This window comes from Cricetulus griseus, chromosome 2 (genome assembly GCF_003668045.3).
Source record: "Cricetulus griseus strain 17A/GY chromosome 2, alternate assembly CriGri-PICRH-1.0, whole genome shotgun sequence".
NCBI lineage: Eukaryota > Metazoa > Chordata > Mammalia > Rodentia > Cricetidae > Cricetulus > Cricetulus griseus.
In genome coordinates this window covers 142,463,279-142,485,027 of record NC_048595.1, presented here as the reverse complement: position 1 = coordinate 142,485,027, position 21,749 = coordinate 142,463,279, and positions in this window count along the sequence as shown.

Genomic DNA, 21,749 nt, shown 5'->3' with positions numbered 1-21,749 from the left:
ACTAGACACTGTACACTAGCCATTCAAGTACTTCTCTATTGTATTATTGTACCCTAAGCATCATAAAAGGAAATCAGGAAATATTTTCTGGCTTCTGGCCAAGGACCAAAATTCATGTCCATCATCTATGTTCTTAAATGGCCTGAAAAATAACTTCTGAATATATATTTTTATATATGCATATATTGGCATATAGTTATATGTATAAATGTACTTTGAATGGGAATGTAGGGCCCTGATCTATCCTCTCTCTGTTTTCTGACTTGTGTAGTGAGTGTAGTTGTTCCTACCAAAAATTCCTGCCATGTAGCATACCATGAAAATAAAATTGAATCTACCTGATCTTAAATTTGAACCTACAGAACAATGACCCAAAACACACCTCTTTTATTATGTAAGATGTACATGTCCCATATTTTGTTAGAGTGATAGAAAGAAAGATGACCCTATGTTGAAGCATATGGATGAATACATCCATCCTTCTTGTAGCTACTGATAGAGAGGTAAGGACTCTGTTAATTGGCAGGAGAATATTCAGAATGAAGTAGAACTAATTTTATAGCATTTACAAGTTCCTGAGTCAGAAGCAACATTGGTCTTGACATCAGAGTTTTCAGGTGCTATATACATAATATGTTAAATCCACAGTAGAGACGTGGGTTACATCATAGCTGCACATAATTAATTCACAAGTGGCTACAATTACAAAGTAATTTTACTATACAAGACATATTTCTTCTTTTTCAGATCTAAGTTGGTTCACTTATAAACATGAGAAGATAATCTCCAACAAGAGGTATCTCAAGGTTGTGGAATGTTGAAATGGGCCCTTCTGTTTTACAGGACTCAAGGATCATAGACTTTTTGATCATTTCAAAGTAGCGACTATTCTACAGGTAATATTTCTGGAAGGCACAATCAGGGCAACATTTTCAAGTTAAGCAACACACCTGGATCTCTAATTGCCCTTTCTAACTTGACTTTATAGAGAAAAGAAAGAAATACATACTTTTGTTTATTAAGGAGACCAAAAGAGTCAGGGTGAGATAAACATAGCAGCTAAGGTAATTTGATATAATATCAATAATAGTGTTTAGAAATTATGTCATTTTCAAGGCTCTATCAAGCCTGAAGTTAATATATTCCAAATAATAAACAAATTAACCCTTTTCCATGTAGCTTAAGAAATACTATTTTAGCTGAAAATGTTTAATAAACCACGATGGCAACTAAAGTTTCTGTAATTATTTCTAATTGTGTTTCAAGAAAGAATCAAATAACCAGAGGTCCATGAAATAAACCACAGTGTTAGTAACCTAGCCAAATAAAAATTTAAAAATCAGAGGAATACTAAAGAAAACCTGATTTGAAATTTTATTCAAATTATGGCACAAATATAGAATGTCACATTTAGTGGTTTACTTTTTTGTACTTATTATTAATAGTGATGAGGATGATTTTCAAGAAATTTTAAATGAATATATGTTTTTCTTGTGCTTTATTTTTATCTTGCCTAATAAAATATACTCAGAGTCTTCCATACTATACTCGAGTATCATTTTTAAGTTTTTATTTTATTTTAATTAACTTGTTATCATTTGTTTTATATACTGACCACAGTGCCCCGTCCCTCCACTCTTCCTCTTTCCGTTCCCAGATTCCCATCTTCCTCCTCCCCATGCACTCCTCCTCAATCTCCATTCATAAAGGGATAGGCCTCCCAAGGGTTTAAACAAAACATGGCACATCAAGTTGAGGTAAGATTAAAGACCCTCCCCCACACCCCCTGCGTCAAGGCTGGGGGAGGTAATCCAGCATGGGGAACAAGTTCCCCAAAACAAGTTAAGCACAAGAGACAGATATGACTTCACTGCTAAGAGCCTAGCTAAACGATCAAGCTACATAACTGTCACACATGCAAATGGCCTAGGTAGGTCCCATGCAGGTTACCTAGCTGTCAGTCCAGAGTCCTTGTACTGCCAGGAGTTCAGGTTACCAGTCTCTGTGGGTTCCTGAGTCATGACCTTGTCCCCACTGGCTAATAGAATCCCTCCTCCCTTTCTTTAGGAGGACTCCCAGAGATCAGCTTAGTGCTTCCCTATTATCAAGACTCCTAGCAATAGCAAGGTCCCTGAGCTGGCCATCTACAGTAATCAAATTCATGACTATCCTAATTGCCAGCAGAGAGCTTTTATGCAGTACATTCTAGTACCTTATCTGAAAACAACTCAAGATCTACCTTTCATCCCAGGGCCCAGGTGTTAGTTTCCCTCCTGTTCCTGCACTGCTCTTACCCAACTGTTGTTTGTTCACTACAGTACTCACCACACCTTTGTGTGTTCACTTCAGTGGCAACTGTCAAAGAAAATTTATATCGCTTTAGATTCTCCTCCTCTTATTAAAAAAAAAAAAAACTGCATGTACCACATCTTCTCTGGAGACAGGAATGCATTTTTTCTTTCTTTTTTGACAGAGGAATTGCTGTGAATGCAATCCTACTGACTCAGCCTCCCAATACTACTTTGTCTGATGATTTATTAGCATTAGTCTACTCCTACATGAGCTGCAAGCACCAAAAGAAAACAACAGATACAAGACCTCTCTCTCCATCAATTTCTAGATTCTCTCTTGCGTCTTACTCTACTTGACTGCCTCAACTACCAAAAAGGAAACATGATTATTTAAAATTTTTCACTATACACAGATGATATGATCGTTTCCATAAGTGACCCCAAAACTCTACAAACACCTGATTTTTGACAAAGAAGCTAAAATTATACAATGGAAAAAAGAAAGCATCTTCAACAAATGGTGCTGGCACAACTGGATGATGGCATTTAGAAGACTGCAGATAGATCCTTGTTTATAGCCATGTACAAAACTTAAGTCCAAATGGATCAAAGACCTCAACATAAATCTAGCCACACTGAACCTCTTAGAAGAGAAAGTGGGTGGTACCCTTGAATGAATTGGTACAGGAGACTGCTTTGTGAATGTAACAACAGTAGCACAGACACTGAGATCAACAATTAATAAATGGGACCTCCTGGAACTGAGAAGCTTCTGTAAAGCAAAAACACAGTCAACAAGACAAAATAGCATCCCACAGAATGGGAAAAGATATTCACCAATGCCACATCTGACAGGGGGCTGATTTCCAAAATATACGAAGAACTCAAGAAGCTAATCACCAAAACACCAAATAACCCAGTTAGACAGTGGGGTACAGAAGTAAATAGAGAATTCTCTATAAAAGAATCTAAAAGGGCTGAAAGACACCTAAGAAAGTACTCAACATCCTTACCCATCAAGGAAATTCAACTTCAAACAACTCTGAGATTATAACTTATTCCTGTCAGAATGGCTAAAATAAAATACACCAATGCTCAAGAGAATGTGAAGAAAGGGCATCACTCCTCCATTGCTGATGGGAATGCCAACTCATACAGCCACTTTGGAAATCAGTATGGCAGTTCCTCAGGAAAATGGGAACCAGTCTACCACAAGATCCAGCAATCTTAGGCATATACCTAAAGGATGTACATTTATACAACAAGGACATCTGTTCAACTAAGTTCATAGCAGTCTTATTTGTTATAGCCAGGACCTGGAAGCAACCTAGATGCCCCTCGAATGAAGAATTGATACAGAAAATGTGGTTCATATACACAATGGAGTACTACTCAGCAGAAAAAAACAAAAACAATGGAATCTTGAAATTTGCAGGAAAATGGATGGAACTAGAAGAAGCCATCCTGAGTGAAGTAACCCAGTCAGAAAAACACAAACATAGTATATATTCAGTAACATATGGATATTAGACAGAGAGCAAAGGATAACCAGCCTACAATCCATACCTCCCAAGTAGCTAGAGGACTCTAAGAGAGACATACATGATAACCTGGGGAAGGGGAAAAGGATAAGATTTACTGAGCAAATTGGGTGCAGCGTGGGGGGAGAGGGAGTTAGAAGAAACAGAAAGGGAGAAGAGAATGAGGGAAGAAGATATGAAGGACTAGGAATACTGAGTTGGTTGAAGAATAGAGGACAGCTAGAAAAGAGATACCTTAATAGAGGGAGCCATTATAGGCTTAAACGGAAACCTGCACTAGGGAAATGTTCAGAGATCTACTAGATGACCCCACATAAGAATCTAAGCAATAGTGGAGAGGCTATCTTAAATGCCCTTTTCATATAATGAGATTGATCAATAACTTACATGCCATCCAGTAGTTGATGGAAACAGAAATAGAGACCCACAGCTAAGCACTGAGCTGAATTACTGGAATCCATTTGTAGAGAGAGAGGAGTGATGATCCAGTGAAAAGTTTGTTAAAAGGAACATCAAAAAAAAAAAGAAAACAATGAGTTAGAAGTCATAAAAATACAAGCAAAATTCTGTGTGACTCAAAGAATGCTACCAAGAAAGTAAACAGAAAATCCACAGAATGAGACAAAGTATTTATAAGTCATATACATGGCAAGAGACTTGCATTCTGAAGATATAAATAACTCTTATACAAAACTAAAAAAGGCAAAAGATTTAAATATCTATTTTTGCAAAGATGACATATAAATGGCCAATAAACACATGAAACAAAAAATTTGTCTTGATGTCTCATTGCCTAAACAGTAATACTTAAGTAACCTAAGGAGTGTGGAAGTCAAGCTTCTACCTCCTAGATCTATCTCCTTGTGCAAACTTGGCCCTCATCAGTTCAGGTATATTGAATATCCTCCAAACTTTCTTTCCAAGGAGGATGGATTTAAGAAGGATACTTAAAGATTCACAAGGAAGCAGCAGTGCCATTTGTAGGGAGACACCCAGTAGAGACTTTCACTATACTAACATTTTTCCCCCACAGGACCCCTCAAGGCTGCCATCATCCCATTTAAGAAGGAAGTAACTTAGAAGACACTATGCCCCCGTTCCCCATTATTGTCTATTAGGGTAGTGTAAGCCTAGTTATGAATAACTTTCTTATTGTTTAGAGTTGGGATTGGAAGGAGGTGTTCAAGTTAGACACCCTTTCCACATGACTTTAGGGGTTAGCCGAAATAGACAGTTAGGATGTGCAATAGCAGATTATTATATCTTCTTGTATTTCACCTTTATGATTGTCAGTTTTGGATGTTTTACACTACTAAGTTTTAATCCTCTTTTAGACTAAAAGGGGAATTGTAGGGAGACACTGTAGCCCTGCTTCCTAGTAGCTGCTACAGGTGTGCCTGGCCACGCCCATGAGGGTATGGTCATGGGAGGTGGAGGATGATGTGGGGGCAATTCTTAAGGGGCTGTGGACACATGGAGATGCCTTCTCTCTCTGGCCTTGCTAGCTTGCTGCCTCTGGGCACACTCTTGCTTGTGTTTGGCTGGTGTTTATCTGAATAAAGAAATCTTAACCTTATGCTATAACCATTTATTCACTTAGAGAAGCACCTACTAGTCATGAGTATGATGTCCACTTTTAAATCCATATCTTATTTTCTCCTTTCTAAAGTGCGTACTATGTGTTCCAAACATCTCCTGCATTTGCTCTGGTGGATAGTCTCTGGAACTGCCCATCCTTTGTACAAATACAGATTTTAATCTGACAGATATCAGCTGGTCCTCTGAGATACATCTAAAGTACTCTTCCTCCATGAAACTTATTTTCAAGGAAAATTTGGTTTTCTTTTTGTTCTTGTATCAGTGTACTTGTATTTCTTTGAGTTAAGTTCCAAGCAATTATAAAGCAACATTAATCTGTACCCTTCACTATGCTGATTCTTCACCACTATTGCCAAGCTTTCCTGCTATTTGTCTGATAATTCACTAATTTTCTAGAGTGCTGAGAATAACATGATGGCCAGAAATGGCTCAGTAACTTTTTAGTAATTGTGAAGCATAGCCTCCAATAATTTTAGACATTCTAGTAAACTCCAAGAGAGGAGATAATTCCTAAATAGAATTCTATGATTCATAATAAAAGTTAGAAGGAACTAAAGAGACTATATACATATATATGGCATTGGAAATGGGGAATTCAAGTATCCAGATGATCTTTCACAAGATTTCACAGAATGGCTAAGTAGTTTTAGCTGGTCCAACTGAGGACCCTTTAAGTCTATAAATTATTATAAACTTAATATTCATATCAATGTATATATTTTGTAGCTGATGAAGAAGATGTTGGAATTGCATTCTATATACTATAAGGCAATGATGGAGTTTTTTTCAGAATATTGATAAGCTTTTCATCAGTGTTATAATTGAATCTAAGAAGAAAACCTAACAATATCTTATGCAAAGCCAAATCCTCAAAACAACAGTAGCAGGGAGTGAGAGGAAGATATCACACTAAAAGACAGGGACATCACTTAGATGGAGAGTAACTAACATCCTCCAGGTAAACTGGTAGTTTAGTGGACTCTGGCTTTGTGGATTGTCTAAAACAATTAAAGTTGTGTATTAAGCTTGACAGTTTATCTACTAGTCTTTCAACAAGTGCAACTTAATAGATCATTGAAAATAAAGTTTTTTTAAAAAAACACTCCAAAAACCTTGGGAGAGGAGAGGGTTTTTTTAGGATTACACTTCCATGTCACACACTGTCATCAAAGGAAGCCAGGGAAGGAAGGAGGGGCCACAGAGGAACATTGCTTCAGACACCATTTAGCTTGCTTTCTTATATAATCTGGTGCCATAGACCCATGGATGATATTGCTTTTAATTGGCCTGGGCTCTTCTACATTAATCATTAACTAAGAAAATGCCCAACAGACATGCCCACAGGTTAATCTGATAGACATATACTCAATTGAGGGTCTCTCTTCCTGGGATACTCTATATTGTGCCAAATTGAAAATAACTAGTATGCTGTGTGTGTGTGTGTGTGTGTGTGTGTGTGTGTGTGTGTGTGTGTGTGTGTGTGTATATGGGTGTGTGTTTTGAAATATATATATTTCTGTAGTTTGATACTTAGGGAGGTACAGTCATTTCTGGTTAAAATAAATAAAATGATTCAGTATAACCTGTGTTTTACTTGTTTTTTCCCCCAAAAGTTTGATATTCAAGTAAATCTAACAATTTCATTGAACTCTTATATTTATACTGTTGTAATATATCTATCTTGTGCTTCCACTAGAATTCTCTCTATGGTTGTTATTTTGCATCTAAACTCTGATGTTAAAGTTGGGCTCAAATGACAAGTACCAACTTTAATGACAGTATTGCATTTAAGAATGTACTAGAATGGCCAGGTGTTGGTGGTGCATGCCTTTAATCCCAGAACTCGGGAGGCAGAGGCAGGCAGATTTCTGTGAGTTCGAGGCTAGCCTGATCTCCAGAGCGAGTGGCAGGATAGGCTCCAAAGCTTCAGAGAGAAACCCTTTCTCAAAAAACCAAAAAAAAAAAAAAAAAGGAATGCTCTGGAATGTCCCATACTCATAACTATGGCTGGTAATACTACTCTGACATAGGATTGTACTGAAGAAAGCACTCAGAGAAATATATTTTAATTTACTTTAAATAGATATTCATTTAAAGCTCATTGACTTATAGACATAAATTATATACTCAAATCTTGAATATTTATTCATTTACTCTCTCTCTCTCTCTCTCTCTCTCTCTCTCTCTCTCTCTCTCTCTCTCTGGCTATAGGGGTGAATATGATAGATTTAACCAAAGTAAGGTAATTGCTGTAATAAATGCAATAAAGGCTATTTTCCACTTACATTGCAGGCTCATTAGATATTTGGATTTCATATTTTATATGGTGGTCAGGGGATGTGGCTGTTGGCATCCACTAGCCTCTCAAATTATCTTACTGGAGGAGCAAAAGAGCTTGGCAGTCATAAAGAAGAGGGATTATGGAGGATCTCAGCCAGAGTTAATGGCCAACCACAACAACTGTGCAAACTGTACAGATGACTTCTGATCACATTATACTGTCTCTAATTAGCCACTCCATTGGTCCTAGCTACCTGAAATCTGTTTCCTATAGGCAAAAGAGGGGAATGTATGCAGAGCCGTGCAAACATATAACTTTTATTTTATCTTACCAAAATATAACCTTTCATTTATGATTATATAAAAAATGTTGGAAATAAATAAATAGATAATAGAAGGAAATGAGGGTAATGAAGTCTATACTGGAGATAGGAAGCAAAATAGGAGATATAGCAAGAGTCCATCAAGTAAGGCATGATGATATCATGCCTTACTTGAAGTTAGGGAATTCTAGAGATACACAATAAGATGTGTGACCATGGAATACATGTATTTTAAGATGGAGATAGTTGTTTTTATATTGGATGCAAAAGCCAGGTCCATAGGAAAAAAAATAAACTTCGAAGATAACCATATTTAATTTTGATAAACTCAATAGAAAATGTGAGCTTATGAGATACAGACAGCTGAAATAAAAACAGTTTTTTGGAGGAAGGATCGAGAAAAGTTTTGTTCGTCTATGTAATTTTTTTATTTTAATTAGAAAGAAGGGTATTTTACATGTCAATCCATTCCAAGCCTACTTTCTCTTCTAATAAGTTCAGTGTGCCTGGATTTATGTTGAGGTCTTTGATCCATTTGGACTTAAGTTTTGTGCATGGTGATAGATATGGATCCTTCTGCAGACTTCTACATGCCAGCATCCTGTTATGCCAGCACCTTTAGTTGAAGATGCTTTCTTTATTCTAGTGTATAAATGTAGCTTCTTTGTCAAAAATCAAGTGTTTGTAGATGTTGGGCTTAATATCAGGGTTTTCAACTCTATTCCAGTGGTCTACCTGTCTATTTTGTGCCAATACCAAGCTCTTATCAGGACTATACCTCTATAATAGAGCTTGAAATCAGTGATGGTGATGCCTCTGTAAGTTCTTGTATTGCAAAGGGTTGTTTTGGTTATCCTGGGTCTTTTGTTTTTCCCTATATAGTTGAGAATTGTTTTTTCCAGGCCTGTGAAAATTGTGCTGGGATTTTGATGGGGATTGCATTGAATCTGTAGATTGCTTTTGGCAAGATTGCTAATTTTACTATGCAGATCCTACATATCCAAGAACATGGGAGATCCTTGCATTTTCTGATATCTTCTTTGATTTCTTTCCTTAAAGACTCAAAATTCTTATAATACAGGTCTTTCACTTTTTTGGTTAGCATTACCGCAAGGTATTTTAAGTTGTTTGTGGAAATAGTAAAGGGTGATTGTTGTTTCCCTGATTTCCTTCTCAGCAGATTTATCATCCATATATAGTAGGGCTACTGATGTCTTTTGATTTAATTTTGTGTTCTGCCACTTTGCTGAAGGTGTTTATCAGCTATAGGAGTTCTCTGATAGAGTTTTTCAGGTCATTTATATAGACTATCATATCATTTGCTAGCAGTGAAATCTTGACTTCTTCCTTTCTAATTTGTACATGCCTTGATCTTTTGTTGTCTTATTGCTCTAGTTAGAACTTCAAGGACATTATTGAAGAGATATGGAGAGAGTGTACAGCCTTTTCTTGTTCCTGATTTTAGAGGAATAGCTTTGAGTTTCTGTCCATTTAGTTTGATGTAGGCTGTGGGCAAACTGTATATTGTTTTTATTATGTTCAGGTATGTTCCTGTTATTTCTGATCTCACCAGGACATTTATCATGAAGAGGTGTTGGATTTTGTCAAAGGCTTTTTCAGCATCTAGTGAGATGATCATGAGATTTTTCTTCTTCAGTTGGTTTATATGGTGGATTACATTGATAAATTTTTGAATATTGAACCAACCCTGAATCCCAGGGATGAAGATCACTTGATCATGGTGGATGAATTTTCTGATATTTTTGCATCAGTGTTCATGAGGGATATTGGTCTTTAGTTCTCTTTCTTAGTTGTGTCTTTGTGTGGCTTGCATACCAAGGAAATTGTAGTCTCATAAAAAGAGTTTGGCAATGAACCTTCTGCTTCTATTGCGTGAAACATTTGAGGAGTATTGGTATTAGCTCTTCTTTGAATTTCTGGTAGAATTCTGCACTGAAGCCATCTGGCCCAGGGCTTTTTTTGTTAAGGAGGCTTTTGATGACTGCTTCTATTTCCTCAGAACTAATAGGTCTATATAAGTTGCTTATCTGTTCTTGATTCAATTTTGGTGAGTGATATCTGTCCAGAAAATTATATATTTCCTTTAAATTTTCAAATTTTGTGGAGTACAGGTGTTCAAAGTATGACCTGAAATTTCTCTGGATTTCCTCAGTGTCCTTTGTTATGTCCCCCTTTTCATTTGTGATTTTGTTAATTTGTATGTTCTCTCACTGCCTTTTGGTTAGTTTGAATAAAGGATTGTCTATCTTCTTGATTTTCTTGAAGAACCAACTCTTTGTTACATTGATTCCTTTAATTGTTCTCTTTGTTTCTACTTTATTGATTTCTGCCCTCAGTTTGATTTTTTCCTGGCATCTTCTCCTCCAGGATGGTTATGCTACCATTTATTCTAGAGCTTTCATCTGTGATGTCAACTCTCTGGTGTTACTATTCTCTAGTTTCTTCTTGTGAGCAATTAGAGCTATGAACTTTCCTCTTAGTACTGCTTTCAAAGTGTCACATAAGTTTGTGTATGTTGTGTTTTCATTTTCATTGAATACTAGGAAGTCTTGAATTTCTTTCTTTATTTCTTCCTTGACCCAAGAATGGTGAAATTGCTTGTTGTTCAATTTCCATGATTTGGTAGGTTTTCTGCAATTTGTGTTGTTTTTGAAATCTAACTTTAAAACATGATGGTCTGATAAGACACAGCGGGTAATTGCAACTTTTTGTACCTCTTTTGGTTAGCTATGTTACTGACTATGTAGATTTTAGAGAATGTTCCATGTGATGCTGAAAACAAGGTATATTCTTTTGTGTTTGGATAAAATGTTCTAAAGATGACTATTAATCCCAATTGGGTCATAACTTCTGTTAGTTCCTTTGTCTCTTTGTTAAGTTTCTGTCTCATGGACATATCCAGTGGTGAGAGTGGGGTGTTGAAGTATCCCACTATAACTGTGTGAGGTCTTATTTGTGATTTGAGTTTTAATAATTTTTCTTTTAGGAACATTGGTGCCTCTGTGTTTGGGGAATAAATGTTTAGAATTGAGACTTCTTCCTGGTGGATTTTTCCTGTGATGAATATGAAATGACATTTTTCATCTCTTTTGATTGATTTTAGTTTGGATTCTAATTTGGTAGGTACTAGGATAGCTACCCCAGCTTGTTTCTTTGGTCCATTTGATTGGAATGTCTTATCCCAACCCTTTACTCTGAGGTAATGTCTGTCTTTGGAATTGAGGTGTGTTTCTTTTATGCAGCAGAAGGATGGATTCTGTCTTTGCATCCACTGTGTTAGCCTGTGTCTTTTTATAGGCCAGTTAAGACCTATTGAGAGAAATTAAGGATCATTGAGTCCTTATTCCTGTTTGTTTTTGATTTGTTGTTTGTAGTGGTATTGTATGTGGATTTATTCTGCCTTTTCTTTTGGGTTTTTGTAAAGTGGCGTTATCTGTTGCTTATGTTTTGTGAGTGTAATTAGTTTCCTTAGGTTGGAGTTTTCCTTCCAGTACATTCTGTAGTGCTGGATTAGTGGTTACATAATGTTTAAATTTGGTTTTCTCATGGAATATCTTGTGTTCTCCATTTATAGTGATTGAAAGCTTTGCTGGGCATAGTAGTCTGGGCTGGCATCTGTGTTCCCTAGAGTTGATAGATTATCTATCCAGATCCTTCTGCCTTTCAGAGTTTCCATAGAGAAGTGCAGTGTAATTATGACAGGTTTGCCTTTATATGTCACTTGGCCTTTTTCCCTTGCTGTTCTTAATATCCTTTCTTATTCTGTATGTTTGGTGTTTAAATTATTATGTGATGAGGGGTTTTTCTTTTGTGGTCCACTCTATTTGTTGTTCTGTAGGCTTCTTGTACTTTCATTGGCATGTCTTTCTTTAGGTTGGGAAAGTTTTCTTCTATGATTTTGCAACTGTGAGTTGGGTTACTTTACCTTCCTCTATACCTATTATCGTTAGGTTTGGTCTTTTCATGGTGTTACATATTTCCTGGATATTTTGTGTTAAGTAGTTGTTGGACTTAAGATTTTCTTTGCTTGATGATTTTTTCCCCTAATTAATTTTCAGTGTCTGTGATTCTGTCTTCCATCTCTTGTATTCTGTTGGTTATGCTTGCATCTGTGGTTCCTGATTGTTTACTCAGCATTCCCTCAGTTTGTGTTTTCTTTATTGTCTCTATTTCATTTTTCAGGTTTTGAATTAATTTCTTCATTTGATTAATTGTATTTTCCTTGATTTCTTGCATCTTTTGGCTTATCTTTTCTTCCATTTCTGTGAAAGATTTTCTCATTTCCTCTCTTTGGGTCTCTATCATCTGCATGAATTTGTTTTTAAGGTTGCTGTCTTCTGCTTTATTTGTGTTGGGATGTTCATGTCTTGCTGGTGTAGAGTCGCTAGATTCTGGTGGTGTCATATTGGTTTTTCTGTTGTTGAATGTGTTCTTATATTGTCATCTTCCCATATCTTCTTCCAGTGGATACAGGTGGTGTCTCTTCCTTTCTTGGTGTGTATATGGTTCCAAGGTCCTCTTTTGGTGTGTGCAATTGGCTCCAATATTCTGATGGGTCTCAACGTGTGTGCAGGCTGGTTCTATGCACATTGCTCTCTTCGTATGTGATAGTGGGACTAGGGAAGAGATATCAGCAGACTCTGGTTTGCTTGGTCCTCAGGGGCCCAGTCAGCCTGCCTGCAGAACCCAGGATGGGATTTCCCAGAGTGAGCAGGCTGAAGTTGGGCCCAAGGCAGGGGCCTAAGCAGCTCACCTCTTCCCTGTGTGGGGGCAGGAGAAGCCCAGAGATCTCTTGACTATGCAAATTTTGAGGCCCCCCTTCCTAAATACTCCATTGGAATGCCAACATATTAAGGAGACACATTTGATCTCAGATTTAAAATTAAAAAAAAAAAACATAGTGGGAACTCACTTTGTTTCCCTTGATATCATACTAGATTGATTTTCAATCAAATCTAATAATTTTGTGAAATTTACCTTTATACTTCACTAATAACATTTAAGCTTATCTACAAATCTTATAATATGCTCTGTTCTATCCTTCTTTCCCCAGCAGATAAACAAAGCTCCAAAGCCAAAATAATGTGTCTTGCATATATATTATGATCAATGGGAAACACAAAAAGGCACAAAAAATTTAGGAGCATGTGGAAAACAATTATCAACTCAGGAATTAGAATAAATTTGAAGCAAATAGAGCAGTATCTTTAAATAAATGGGAAAGTATGGTCACTACCATAGATCTCTTGGCAGAAACTAAACATAAAATATACCCACTTTTCACTTAATTAAGAGCTCTTGGACAAAATAGCAGGTGTAGTACTTTTCAAGGGATGGGGCTCTACACTTAAAGTCATTATAAAAATGTTTTTATTATGAAGACAGAAAAAATGTTTGAACCTTCTACTAGGAAATTCCAGTGCCCAAAAAGCATTCTAAGAAGAGGATTGAAGACAGCAAAGCTAGGAAACAAACAACAAAACAAACCAGGGTATTATAGGAAAGTAAGGAGATAAGCTTTTGTTAAAACCTTCAAAGATAATTTCTAAATGCAAGAAATCGTTACTTGTATTAGAATGTGCTGAGAATGAGGCAAAGCTGCAAATAGCAAAGTAGCTTAAATTTCAGCACAGGAGTTCCCATGTGACTTTGACAAGACCAACTTTTATGGGAAAAAATACAAATTGAAATGTCTTTGAAAAGGAGATAAAGTGAACTAAGGTTTAGAAGGAGGGAATGTAGACAACTTAAAAAAAACAAAGTGTGAATTAAAGAAAAAATAAAGTAAGATCAAGAGGAATTTTAGAATGGAATATATAGGAAAACATACATGCTTAGTAAGGAGACTGCAATAAGAAAAAAATAAACCATAGAAGAGATAAAGTACTTCAAAAGTAAGGTTCTTGGGATATAAGCCCATGGAGGAAGGGCTTGACTCCATAAGTGACAGGGCTCAGCTCCTATGTTGCTTCAGAATAAAAGGTTTTGGGAGTGAGATGGGTATCTGGAATGACAGGGACATGGAGGACTTTCGTAGATGGACTATCTACTTGTTTCCATTCCCTCTGACTCTGGGTATCAAGCTCAAATGTGTGGGAAGCAACAATCTCCTGGCATCTGTGGATAATTTAGAATCATTGAAGGCTTCAGAGAAGAAATGGTGTGAAAGTGTCCCATGAATGGAATACTAACACATTAGGACAGTAAGACTATTCAATTTCTTGTTTATTGGAAATGAACTGTCTTGAATTAGTACTCCTCAATACCTGAACATGCCCCGCTCCAGAGTCAACAACCACATTTTGTGTACCTTTGTTTCAATTGCAATAGTTTTGGAAGGAACTAACAAGGAGTTAGAGTAATGCACGAAAATTGATGTCAGTGGCAAGTCAGGAGAAAGAATCAATTATTTTTTGTTAAATCTTGGATCCTGTTTCTATGCTAATACGAGTTCTTATAACAGTTGGATGACTGTTGTCAGTTTGATGTTGTTCATATTGTTGTTCCTTATTTGCTGTAATCAAAACTATTTTTTTAGTATCATTCATCTTACATTATTCAGTTAGTTTCCAAACTATTATGAAGACTAAATTGGATGACGGTTAATATTTATAAACTTTAGAAATTAGACAATTGAATACTAAGGAGTAAAATTCTAAATGACTTCCCACCTCCCCAGGGATTAAATGATTTCTTTTGTAAAATTTCTTTGGCTAACTTGACAGTTCTGAGACTTAAGAGATACAATGTACAAATGAATTACTTTATAGTCCTTTTTAAGCTTGGCTATTATTCTTGATATTTTTTTATTATCTCATCAAAGGTTTGTTACTTCTCAAAAGTGGAAGAAAGTTAGTTGAAAGTAAGCTTTTATTTTTCACATGAGACTTTTTGTAGGTAGTTTGCAAAAAACTGATTTCTGTATTTGTTTGTTAATTTGTGGTAAATGGCTTATATGAACATATTTAAAAAATAGGAGCCAAAGCTAATTACATTGTAGATACTTTGAGAGCTGATTTAATCATCAAAATCATTCTATGAGGCAAAATGTCATTATCTCCATTTTAAACAATAAAAAACAAGGATAAGAAAAATTTTATCATTTGCTTAAAAGCAAGTGGCTGAGCTAGATTTGAGCATAGATCTGTCATATACCAAATATGTGTGCTTTTTATGTCAGAAACTTGCCTCCAGGTTTTAAAATAGAAGTCTGTACCTTTAATGTGTACAAGAATGTAATATTTAAATTAATGGATGTGACTGAAAAGACATATAAACAAATAAATTCACCATTTGATATCCTTTCAAGCATACATACATAAGAATTTCAAAATTGTTCCTACTCAATATAATAATTCCAGATTAGGAGCACATGGTTTATCATGTACTAGTGTTTGAAATCAATCTATAATATAAATTGACTCTCATTATCTAAATTTGTCTAATATTAAATTAAAAATAATGCTATACTAACCATAGAAATGAAGGCTGTATATGTCTTTTCTGTTTTCTCAACTGATTCAAATCAAACCAGGTAATTCCATCTGTTTAATTTCCTTTGGCCCAATTCACAGTCACTGTAAATGTATTCCAGCAATATCAGTTCTGCATTTTACAAAGTTTCCCTAAAGAAAGCCTAATTCATCAAAATGTGTCATTCTATCTTGCATCAATTTATGCATCATACAATAACGACAATTTTATGGGTTATGTGCAAAAGTTGTGACAATAAAGCCAAGGAATCTTGAGTTAAAAGGCATACACAGAATGCACAGCATTGACATGTGAACATATAAATATATATGAAAACAAGGTATACAAAAATATACAATACTTATATGTTCAAATTTATCTAATAACTTAGAATAACAAATTATAAACATAATAATTCAATAAACTATACTATTTTTAACCTAAAAAACATTGGCAGTGTTACTGAGTCTCAGCAGTACAATCCACAGTTAACATTATCTGGGTATTTCCTAATCTCTTTATGTGAATCAACCTGTATCCTTCATCTAGTCATCTACTACTGTATAACATATTTTTCCTCAAATTAGTGACATTAAATGATACTAATGATCTACTAGGTAGTATCCATCAAATTGTGTGTGTTTGTGTGTGTGTGTGTGCATGTGTGCATTCTTTTGTTAGTACAAAATGTAATTTTATGCAATGACAAAAAAATTGAAATTCTGAAGTTTGGAGGCAAATGGATGGAACTGGAAAAGGTTACATTGATTGAGGCTAGTCAGGCTCAGAAAGACAAATGTCTCATGTTCTCTCTCATATATGAGTACTAGCTTTAATTTTTTTCTGTGTTTCTTCTGGAGAAGTTTAGGTGGACAGGAAACTAAGAAAAGGCAACTTGTGGGAAAGTAGGTAAAGGAAGGAAGATAGCAAAATATGGGTAAAATAATATTATACAGGGTGAATATTGGAGACAAGAAGGTTCAAGCAAGTTGTTGGGTAGATAGAAGATTGGTGAAATGATTGGTAGGGAGGGTTAGCAAAATGAAGTGCACAAGAAAAAGTTATGGAGAAATCTGCAATCTTGCAAACAAAGTAAAATTATAGTGCGATGAAAGACTCGGAGCTAAATCTCTAAGTGGACATAGAGGAAATTTGATGGGGGAGAGGTAGAAGTTTGGATGAATTAATGAAATCAAAGAATGTATGAAAACCCTAGGAAAATATACTAATTTATTAGCAAATTAAGAACTATTTATTTATTTGGGACAGAATCTCACTGTATAGCTTGAGCTGTACTAGAACTTACTATGTAGACCAATCTGCCCTTTAATTCAGAGCCATCTGCCTGCCTTTACCTGTAAGTGCTGGAATTAAAGTAGTTCAACACAAAGCCCTGCTTAATTAAGATATAATTTTAAAAAGGAAGTTTTAACAGAAGATAATGTTGTGCCCAGATGGCACAAGGTGTTAAATGAAAATCTCAATACTGACATCTGAACAAATAGAGTATTTGTTCAGGAAGACTTAAAGGCATCCCTAACAACATTAAGTAAGACTTATTGCTGAAGCCAATACATACTTGGGGGAGATATACCATGAACTGGCCAGGAAAGTGTTACTATTGGCTAGATTTCATAATGACGGAAGATTACGTACAGTATACTGGGGTAGAAAATACGTAAGTTGTCTTACCCAGTGCTAAACTTGCATGCTACTAAACTTGCATGCTACAAGACTGACCAGGCTGGCAAGATGTGTCCACAGGTGCAATAGTGTCATGGAAGTTCTGGGAGTAACCACCCAACTTTCTGACTGAATTTGTGCCCCACTTCACAGGGAAGAACATTTGCTACTGTTAAATCTGCTTAAAAGTAATTGCCAGGGTGGGTGATAAGAACTGGGGGAAAACTGCTGCTGTTTGCTAAATAGTAATGCTGTCACACTACCCTCTATTTATGTTTATATCCAAAGCTTTGTAGATTTTCATTAATCTCAACCTTGACCAGAAAAATTTCTTTTCAGTGGAAAGTGAACAATGTAGTGACTCATGGCTGTTCCAAGTGCTGATAATAAGTGACTGTGAAATAGAATGACTATATTAACCCTTTCCCTGTTGCAATGCTCAGGAAACATCATAGAGAGGGGTGGAAATAATGTAAGGGTAAGAGGGTGAGGAAAGTACTATCAAATGCTGTCTGCTGTACATGAAATGGGTGACATACACATGTACTCACAGAAGTTGTAGTTCCCTGTAAAAGACATGAACAAGTCATTAAAAAATTCCAGGATGGATGGGAAGATGCCTACTATGGCCACACTACTACTTGAGGAGCAGTTGATGGCCAGTGTCATAGGAAGATGCCCCTTTTGCTTAGGGTGCAAACACTAGAACTCTTCCAATGTCCAAGTGTATGGAACAACAGCAATATACATTGGCCAGTACTGATTGGATTCAGTGGGTTACAGATTCTTCAAAGGACATGAAATTGTCAGAGAGATAATCTTTAGGGTGGTTAAAATGGGAAGTAGAGATAGATAAGGTCAAGATATGTGCATGAGAATTTCAAAGAATAATAAAAATATTATTTTTCCAAAAGAGGAGAAGAATTTGTACTTTAGAAATATATGGAATTCCTATGAGAGTTCCTCATATAAAATATCAATAATCTACAAATACTTAATTATGTTCTATAGTAAGCAGTACATTCAAGAGAAGGAAATAAGATTGCCATTTTTGTTTAGTTTAAGGATTCTACTACAATGTGGTTCTCATAGTAGTTGCTTAACAAGCTTTATTGTGTGAACAAATCAACCAATGAAGGCATAGTCCTTGTGTCATGTATTTACATCAATAAATTCCACAGATGAGTTGAAATCTTAACCGTTTCTGTAATCACATGATAGTTTTAAAATCTATTTGTGCATCTGTAACTGAGCTAGTAGATAAAACATTTATAATTGAAAATTTATATGGTCAGGCTGCTTTTGTGTTTCGTGACATATTTCAAGGATAAGAAGAATGATTTTTTGAGAGAATATAGTTGAGAAAATTCTCAAATTCATTTTCGTGAAAGGGATAAAATTATTGATAAACACATCTAAGTTTGCAGATTGGTTATTTCTCAGAGGTTATTTGGGGTCATAATTGTAAATCTCATTATCGTACTTGAAAGGGGTCTCTTTCATTATTATGGTGCTGAGGTCCGTATCCCTGAAGCTAATTGCAAGGTAGAGCTGCAGAGTTCTAATTGTTTGCCATCAAAATAGCTGTGTAAGCTTGATTAACAGTGTTCAGCAACATTCATAACAGTCCAAGCCTGGCCCTGCATAAAATAGAAACTGGGAAAAAAATCAATAAGATTTAATAAGATCAGGAACAATCACTTACAATAGTACATCAATCACACAAAGTAATAGGTGCAGGATTTGATAGGGTCCTGAACTGCCTGAGAGATTCATAACCAGTACTCGTTAATGATTTGTTCATTTGCATTTTATCAATCCAGCTACAGCTGACATGCAGAAGGAGTAGGAAAAAGAAATATGTTGACTTAAACTCATCAGCTTTGCAATTAAAAAAATAACATGTAATAGTAAATGTCTTGTCACATGGAAATCTGATGTTATTTCCAAGATGTGTGCAATCATTTGCTCTTTAGACTGAGATACTGTTAGATTTTCATAACAGACCAGATGTCAATGTTATGTGGTCACTAAGATGTCCCAAAAGCTTAGAAAGAATGTACATGGGGATATAAATTTCCTTTTTACTTCTGATGGGCCTCTATTAAATATTATATTCAGTGCAAAATGGACCCAGTTCCTTGTTTTTATCTCTTTGAAAGAAATGAAGCTCCTGGCTTCGCCTTAGGCAAAAGCTCCATCAAATGCTGAAATAATCAAAATGAAATGGCTTTCTGGTGATTATTGCTTATTATTCTATCTTCCTTCAGTTGATGTTATGACTTTATAAGATAATCATGCTGTATTTACTATCTTTATTAAAACACATTTGGGGAAGAAAGGTAAATGAATAGAATAAAATTGTGTAAACAAATTTCTGATTCTAAATAAATGATAGTCAGTAATATGAAAAAAATAATCCTCCTATAAACATCAGAGGCATAATGAAATGTCTGAGCTTTTTTCCAAGAAACTCATGTGGATTCCTGCTTAGAAAATTTCCTGTAGGTTTTCTATGGAAAGAATTGTGTGTGTGATGGGATGGAGAGCTTATTGTCAGAAACCAGCAGTGGTACCATCCAAAATGTGGATTAATTAGTCTCTGTCCAAAACTACAGTAAATAATGGGCTCCTTCAGAGAAAAACATCACGGTTCAGGTCTTTGTAGATGATGTTTAAATAGAAGATTTCTATATGGGATACTTTAATTCAATCAAAGTACAGGTAAAATCCCATTATGATAGACGCCATGGGGCCTCTAAATTGTTTTGTTGTGGTAGAATTTGGTTAAAATGAATAAATACATTTATCACATTCTCAGTGTGGAGCACATACTAGAGAGACAGATGTGATGCTGGTCTCTTTTCTATTGAATTAACACATGAAAAGAAATGCTTTGAATAGGAAGGGGGAACCAGGAACAAGGTTTAATGCACACACACCTTCCAGGCTGTCCCTAAATCCTGGATAAAACTGATTATATGGACTGCAAAGAGTGAAGAAAATTAAATGTATTATTTTCTATGTTTACCAAAATAATGTAACGAAACTTAATTATATGCATTTGAATTTCCTTGCTTTATAAAACAAACGTGCCAAAGTGAAGAGTCACAAAAGTGCATCACACTTGGGAAGTGTTGCCAATTTACTAACAATCAATTCATAGGATGCCAATTTTCCTAAAAGCGAAGTGACAAATGTCCAATCAACATAAAGGTCAATTCACCCATATTTGGCACTAGATGACTTGTTTTTTGGTGACTTAAGAGGCTTCAAATATCAGTTATCAGTTGTATATATGTTATTCTTATTAGTTTTGTAGGAATGCTGGGAGAGTTTTATTTTATAAACATTCTTATCATTTATTTACTTCAGAAGCATTTTTAGCAGGGGCCTTATGAGAGAACTTGGAGAGAGATATGAAACATATGCCAAGTACTTTCATTGTAGCAGAAAATCATATGTTTTTGAATATTCTAATAAAATATTGCTGAAAGACACTCAGCAGTCAGAAAATGGTTTATTAAGTGTTAGAGAGTAACAATATTCATCTAATTTGTCATCTCACAGTTATGTGGCCTCCTTTGAAAATGGAAGATAGAATATTATGAGATACACTGGGGTAAAAGAATCACGTAAGAATGATTTTGAGTAAATCAGAATATGTGTTCACATTAACGAGACAAGAGAATTTTTTAAAGTAAGTTAAGAACTCTTGAGAAAATACAAGGGATGTGATGATGCTTCAGTTGAGATACTGGAAAGAAGTATTATTCCTCATAAAATGCATTTCTGGGACAGGGAGCATGAACAGACCTTCAAGGAAGTGTCCTTTGTATCTAGAATGGAAGACATGAGAAAGTTTATCAGGAACCTAATACTATCAAAAACCTTGGATAAAGATGATAATATGTAGAATACATTTGCCATTAAAGGTGTTTGAGAAATAATCTCCAATAAGGGGCACACATTTTGTATCAAGTCCTTAGTAAGTCGTGGTCTGGAAACCCTAAGATTTGGATTTTAACCCCAGCCTCTGCACACTGACAACTATGACTTTAAGAAGTCATACCACCTCTACAAGTTTCATTTTTTTCAAAATTTATGGTCCATATAAATTGCCTACCATGATTATCTGGTACATAGTAAGCACTTAATATTTGCCATTTATTATTATTAATGATAAAAACACAGGTGCTATGTAATAACTGACAGCATTTACATAAAATCTATATGTTTATCTACATTGGATCATTGAGTGATAAATTGATAAATGATATTATTGTTATAATAAACAAATGCTATGACATGTGTAATATTTCTAGTTTTGCAATCACAAAAACATATCCTAATAGTGTTTTTATGAATAGGTGAGGAAAAAAATGCTGGGGAATCATGATCTAATGGCAGCTGCAGTTGCCTGAAAAAGTCCTGCATAACATCAAATCATAAACCTCCTAGGAGCAAAGTGGGAGGGGTTCAGTAAACCTCACCATAAATGAAGAGCTATGCATAGTCATTAGGTTCTGTGGTAGGAA